Source organism: Diaphorina citri, unplaced genomic scaffold, assembly GCF_000475195.1.
Source record: "Diaphorina citri unplaced genomic scaffold, Diaci psyllid genome assembly version 1.1 scaffold17501, whole genome shotgun sequence".
Classification (NCBI taxonomy): domain Eukaryota; kingdom Metazoa; phylum Arthropoda; class Insecta; order Hemiptera; family Psyllidae; genus Diaphorina; species Diaphorina citri.
Genome location: NW_007394856.1, coordinates 1 through 5964, shown reverse-complemented (window position 1 = coordinate 5964; position 5964 = coordinate 1). Strand labels below are relative to the sequence as shown.

The following is a 5964-nucleotide window of genomic DNA, read 5'->3' as shown; positions in this document are numbered from 1 at the left end:
AGGAATCCCCTAAATCTAATTGAATTAAAGTAAGAAGAATTTTACTTAAATCCGAGCAAACGTCCTCCCTTCCCTCGTCAAATAAAGGTCATTCCATGTCTGAATAAGAAATCTAATATTTTCACTAAAACACCGATAATTTTTCCTCCATAGCATTCTAACATTATTCTCATGCAAGTAAAGATAAAAATGTTCAAGATGCGAAAACAAACAGTAAGCACAGCAAATAGCACGAAGCCCATAGTTTGGGCATGTAATATTTCACTGGATGCAATGTATTTTTGAGAAGCATCATATCACATCATTCACCATCATTGGTAACATTTTGGAATTGTATGGGATCTTGGGAATCATTGGCCTTTGATCCAGGTGCATAGTCTCATTACTCGTTTCTGAAACGTCTCATTCACCGTTTTATTGGAATGCTTTCTATTCCACTCGAACAATATTTCAAGCATACATCATACAAACAGAAATAACAGCTTACATAAAATGATTTCAAGACTGCGCCCATATTCATCACATTTATTTGATTACATAATTAAAATTACCTAACAATTTGAAATTAAAAATAGCTATAAAGTAGCCGGTACACATATATCTCTTGCGTTATTCATTCAAACCAAACGCAAAACTGTCCGACGTAACCCCACTATCGTTCGTCAATAACAATAAAAAATCATAGAAATTACAAAATTGTCATAATAACTTCAGAGAAAGTAAAAATAGCGGTGAACAATATACCACACCCATAATAAGAAACATACAGTGTGTACACCCACATTGTAATAAGTACTAGGATAGGCTTGCCAACGTCCCCGAGAATTGCCGGACAGTCCCGAATTATCAAGGGGGTGTCCCGCGTCCCGTTCAGGTTTTTTCATTTTTTGGGCGTTTTTTCCCCGAATTTCCCGTTTTTTGTCCCCAGAAAAAATGTCCGGGACGCGTTCTTTTAACAACTTTAAAATTAGGTACGCCTATAAACCTCAGAATTTGTTCTTAATTGGTTCTAAAATTTGTCACATGCTTGCATCAGTTCTGTCTCTTCCACTTTGCTAAACCTTTATAAACGAGAAATGTTCGTAATTAAACCCGCCTTAAACGAAAAAAAATGAACTGGTCCCTTGGATTTTGCTTTATCCAGGTCCGACTGCGTATTTTTTTATCTGTTATTCACTATCACCTACTCGTACCTAATGTACCAATATCGAGTACCTATAGTGATTTCGCCGATTATGTTTCGGCGGATTGCGATGCTCATGTTCGAAACAAAAAAAGGAAGTAAACAATTAAAATCATAGGACAAGGAGTTTCCCGCGATACGCTTCGACGGATCCGCGATCTTACCATGTTCGCAGACCTTCGCCCGCATTCATCTGTTCGCCGGAATCTCGCGACTTTGTTCCGCCGGATTTCGCGATTAGTTCACGTGGAGTTGTTATTATGCTCCGCGTATCTCCACGATTTGCAATTTTGTTCGCGGGATTTGGCGATTATTTATCGCGGATTTGGCGATTTTTGTTCGCGGATTTTGCGATTATGCTCGCGCGATTTTGCCGATTTCTGTTCGCCCGGATTTCTGCGATTATTGTCACGGTTTCGCTATTATCTCGCGGACTTTCGCGATTATATTCGCGGATCTTGCGATTAATGTTCGCGGGTTTCGCGATTATGTTCCGCCCCGATTCGCGATATCCTCGCGGATTTCGCGCATATGTTCGCGGATTTCGCCGATTACTATTCGCGGATTTTCGCGATTAACTGTTCGCGGATTTCCGCGCATTTTTGTTCGCGGATTTGGCGATTTTGTTCGCTGGATTTGCGATTATTGTCGCGTGTTTTCAGCGATTATTTCCGTCCGGATTTCGCGATTACTGGTTCGCCGATTTCGCGATTATGTCGCTATTTCCGATTATATTCGCGGATTGTCCCGATTATGGTTCGCCGGATTTGGCGATTTTTGTTCGCGGATTTGCGATTATGCTCCGATTTTGCGATTATGTTTCGCAGATTTCGCGATTATCGTTTCGCCCGGATTTCGCGATTATGTTCGCGGATCTTCGCGATTTTGTTCGCGGATTGCCGATTATGGTTCGAGAGTTTCGCGATTATGTTCGCGGATTTCGCGATTATGCCCCGCCGGATTTTCGCGATTTTGGTGCGAGATTTCGCGATTTTGTCGCCGGAATTTGGCGATTATGGTCGCGGATTTTGCGATTTTGTTCGTTGATTTTGCCGATTATGTTTCGCCGGAATTTGCAAATTTTTTATAAAAAAAAAAATGCTCCGCGAATTCGGTCCCGAATCGACATTTTGGATATTTCTGCAAGCCAAGTATAGGAAAGTACCTATACATAAGTAGTGCTTTCTGTCAGCGTCCAGAAATTAGAAGTAAAACAAAAAACAAGGTTGTTCCATTATACACATGTTTAATGAGCACCTCTTTATTGATTATAATTTGCTGTAACATATTACAAAAATAAGAATAAGTAAAATAACATACCTAAAAATATATACTAGAAAAGAAAATTTGGGGCAACTCCTTTACTTCAATAAAAATAATATTTTCCATTTCAATAATTAGCTACATAATTGGCATTTCGGGTCTATAGGTGTGTAAAACGGTAAAAAGTAAAATGTAAATGTAAAATGTAAATGCCAATTCTGTGTTATTATGTCACAACTTTGGTGCTACTGCAGGCATTGTACCTAGATTTTTCCCAAAATATCTCACATACATCCTAACAACCAATGTTTACCCTACCAATGCTGGCACCGGCGCCTAGCGCATTTACATGTCATAGCTACTCATTTCCTCACGGGCTGAGTGGGCCGCAACAGTCCAGTCACGGGATCAATCATTTGCATGACTTAACAAATTCTTCGACCCCCGCCGAGGAATCGAACCCGGGTCTCCCGCGTGCAGCTAGTGCCAGTGACCACCCTACCATGAGAGCTAAGGGTAAAAAAAAGGAAAGAAGAAGAAAAACTTTTTTTTGGCCATTAAAAACTAGACCACTCAGAAAGTTTTTTGCAGAATAATAAGGGATACGTAAATAAATGGAATCCGAGGCGATTTTCCCTCTTTTGAAGCTCATTTCCCTCTTTTAAAGAAACAAACATTGGTGAAATTGTTCACCACTAGTGGCGTGTAGCCTGGTGCAACCATAGGAAATCAAGATGGCGTCTTCTGGCAATTCTTGGTAGCTTTTGAACGGCTTGGATTTTTTTTCCTTTTTTTTTTTTTACTTCAGCAAGTTCTTAAAACTAGGAAAGACCATGGCCGCCATCTCACATAATCTATGTAATCAAAGGATTGCATCGGGATTTAGAGAAGGGGGTAATCTTGATCGTGTCGTTCAGATTCCGGTTGAAAATACAGCTTTTGAACTCCGAAATCTAAATTAAAGGTGGGTTTCAACTGATTGGCAGAGGTGGAGAATGTTTTTTGAAGATTTGAATGAAAATGGATCATTAGTTCGAGGTTCTCTGGTTCACCCATTATGATTATAAAAAAAAAAATTTACAAGTAAATTGCAAATGATGGCATAAACCGCTGAAAAAATTAATTTCTAGGAAATATTATTCGCGTCTTTGGAGCATAGAATACATTCTAGAAAGCATGCGATCCTATGTAATTTCATTGCTACCTACATATATATAAGATACAGCCTCCAACTCACCTAGAGCCTCGCAACTCACACCACGTGCGCGGTGGACCCTATACCCCACTAATGCATGGCCTAAAAAATAAGAATGGATAGAATAGAATAGGTAAGTGTACCATTTTTCGTCCACCTAAAACTTACCATTTATTGGCCCACCTGTGGTCTACTCACGACGTACGCCACATAAGTCCCTGAACTGGACGAACTTTTTCAGATCCAATTTCATGCAAACAGAAAGGGCTTAAAGAGTGCTATCGAACCAGTGGTATTTCAAAATTGTAGTCATAAAAACAAAAATCAGAAAAATAAATGTGGGCAGGTGGGCCAATAAATGGTACGTTTTCTAGGTGGGCAAATAAATGGTACACTTACCCTATACCATTTTTAAACTGCCAGAGTGAGACTGTAAAGTCCCTTTATACTGCCAGTTACTTCTTTTTTGGTCTCAAGGAGTTCTAAAAGGATGTATTTTTTCTTTTTTTTTATGTTGAAAATTTTGGACTGATTTCAATACTTTCTCACTACATTTGAGAAGTTCCCCGAACCGGAATAAAATAGAAAGTAAACAAATCTGGTGTGAACATCACATGGCTTTCTTTATCCTAAATAGAATTTTGGAGGAATATAACTCTAGGGGTGTTTTAGAATGAAAATAATGCTTTGATTTACCTAGTTGAAGAATTCTTACGGTTTGATATCTAACAAAGATTTCTTAGGCTTATGCTTGGAAAAATGCTTATCCTTTGATTTACCTACGTATATAATTTGAAAGCTCAGTAAATTATTTAGAATAGAACTTCAGCATGATTGCATTGTCTAGATATGTAACTAAAGTAAACCAACCCATAAGAGGCCGAACTTTTTTTTATCTTTGCTGAAATTTAACCGCTTCTAACTCCGGACCGGTATCGAGTAAATATGTCAAATAATATTGAAAATAGTAGGAAATTTTGTTTTCTAACTAATAGACGGATCCCCGATGCACTCTGACGTGGAGCGACTGAGATATTGGCGGAAAAGAGAGAAGGGTTTGGTCAAGTTTGGTGCGACTTTAATGTAGGGTTCGGCTCTCATGGGTTACTCGTAATAACCAGGACCGCAATGTGAGTTCAAACTTTGTATTTATTTTATTTTTTTTTTAATAAATACAAATAAATAAAAAATATTTTAATTTTTTATCGGTACTCGTATAATATTATGATAAAATGAAATAAAAAAATGGAGGTTTAACCCTTTAATGTCCGTGTATAAGTAGTAGGTATTACAGTACTGAAAGTCTTTTGTTTTACCCTCCATTCGGTGGCAAGCTACCGGCCTCCTGAGGTTAATATAACCTCACCCAGCCTGAGCAGGGCTGGGTAAAACCAAAAACTGGAAAAAAGAGATACCTATAACCCACCGACATAATTATGGCATCTAAATGCAGGTGGAATTACCATTATGGATCACCATGGAAATTCTCTGGAGGAGGAAATCCAACCAAGTTTAAACTGGAAACCAAATTTAAACTCGAACCAAATTTGACCCCAAAACCAAATTTAAACTTCTACCAAATTTTAATTTTAACCAAATTTAAACTTAAACCAAATTTAAACCTAAACCAAGCTTAAAATGGAACCAAATTTAAAACTAAACTAACTCTAAACCGAAACCAAATTTAAACCCCAACCAAGCTTTAACTGTCACAAAAAGCCCACTCAGAGGCTTAAAGGTGTAATGTAATGCAAATAGCCCTAACCTAAAGGACTAGTTGAGCTTCTACGAATCTATGAAAATTTAAACCCAAACCAAATTTAAAATTAACCAAATTTAAACCCAAACCAAATTTAATTCTAAACCCAAACCAAATTTAATTCTAAACCAAACTTAAAATTAACCAAATTTAAACCCAAACCCAAAACTCACATTGCGGTCCTGGGCAGAAATGAGAATAAAAGTTTCTACTTACCTTTGATTCATGTATAGGGGAATATCAAGATTGAATTCTGATTACTTGAAGAGAACTGTATACCGAACTTACTGCTAATGTTCGACCAACTGGGATCCGAATTGAATATGAGGTGATTTCGCAGTATCTCTCTCTCTCTCACACAGACTTTATCTTTCCTTCTCTCTCTCTTTTCTCATCATCTGTATTTATCTCTCTCTTCTCTTTGTGTGTTTCCCTCCCTCTCTCTCTCTCTCTCTCTCTCCTCTCTCTTCATTTCTCTCTCTCTATATGTGTGTCTCTTTATCTCTCAATTTTCTATTCCTCTCCTACAGAATTCTAAACCTGATTTTTTTTTTTTTTTTTTAA

At 37.8% G+C, this 5964-nt stretch overlaps 1 long non-coding RNA gene across 1 annotated transcript in view; it reads right to left on the bottom strand.

The window, feature by feature from the left end:
* LOC103523221 overlaps nt 1–5760 on the bottom strand; it is a 10377-nt gene extending 4617 nt beyond the window's left edge. The window contains exon 1 of the long non-coding RNA XR_542051.3: nt 5617–5760. This is a non-coding gene — a long non-coding RNA (uncharacterized LOC103523221). The remainder of the gene's footprint in view (nt 1–5616) is intronic.
* Nucleotides 5761–5964: the final 204 nt, after the last annotated feature.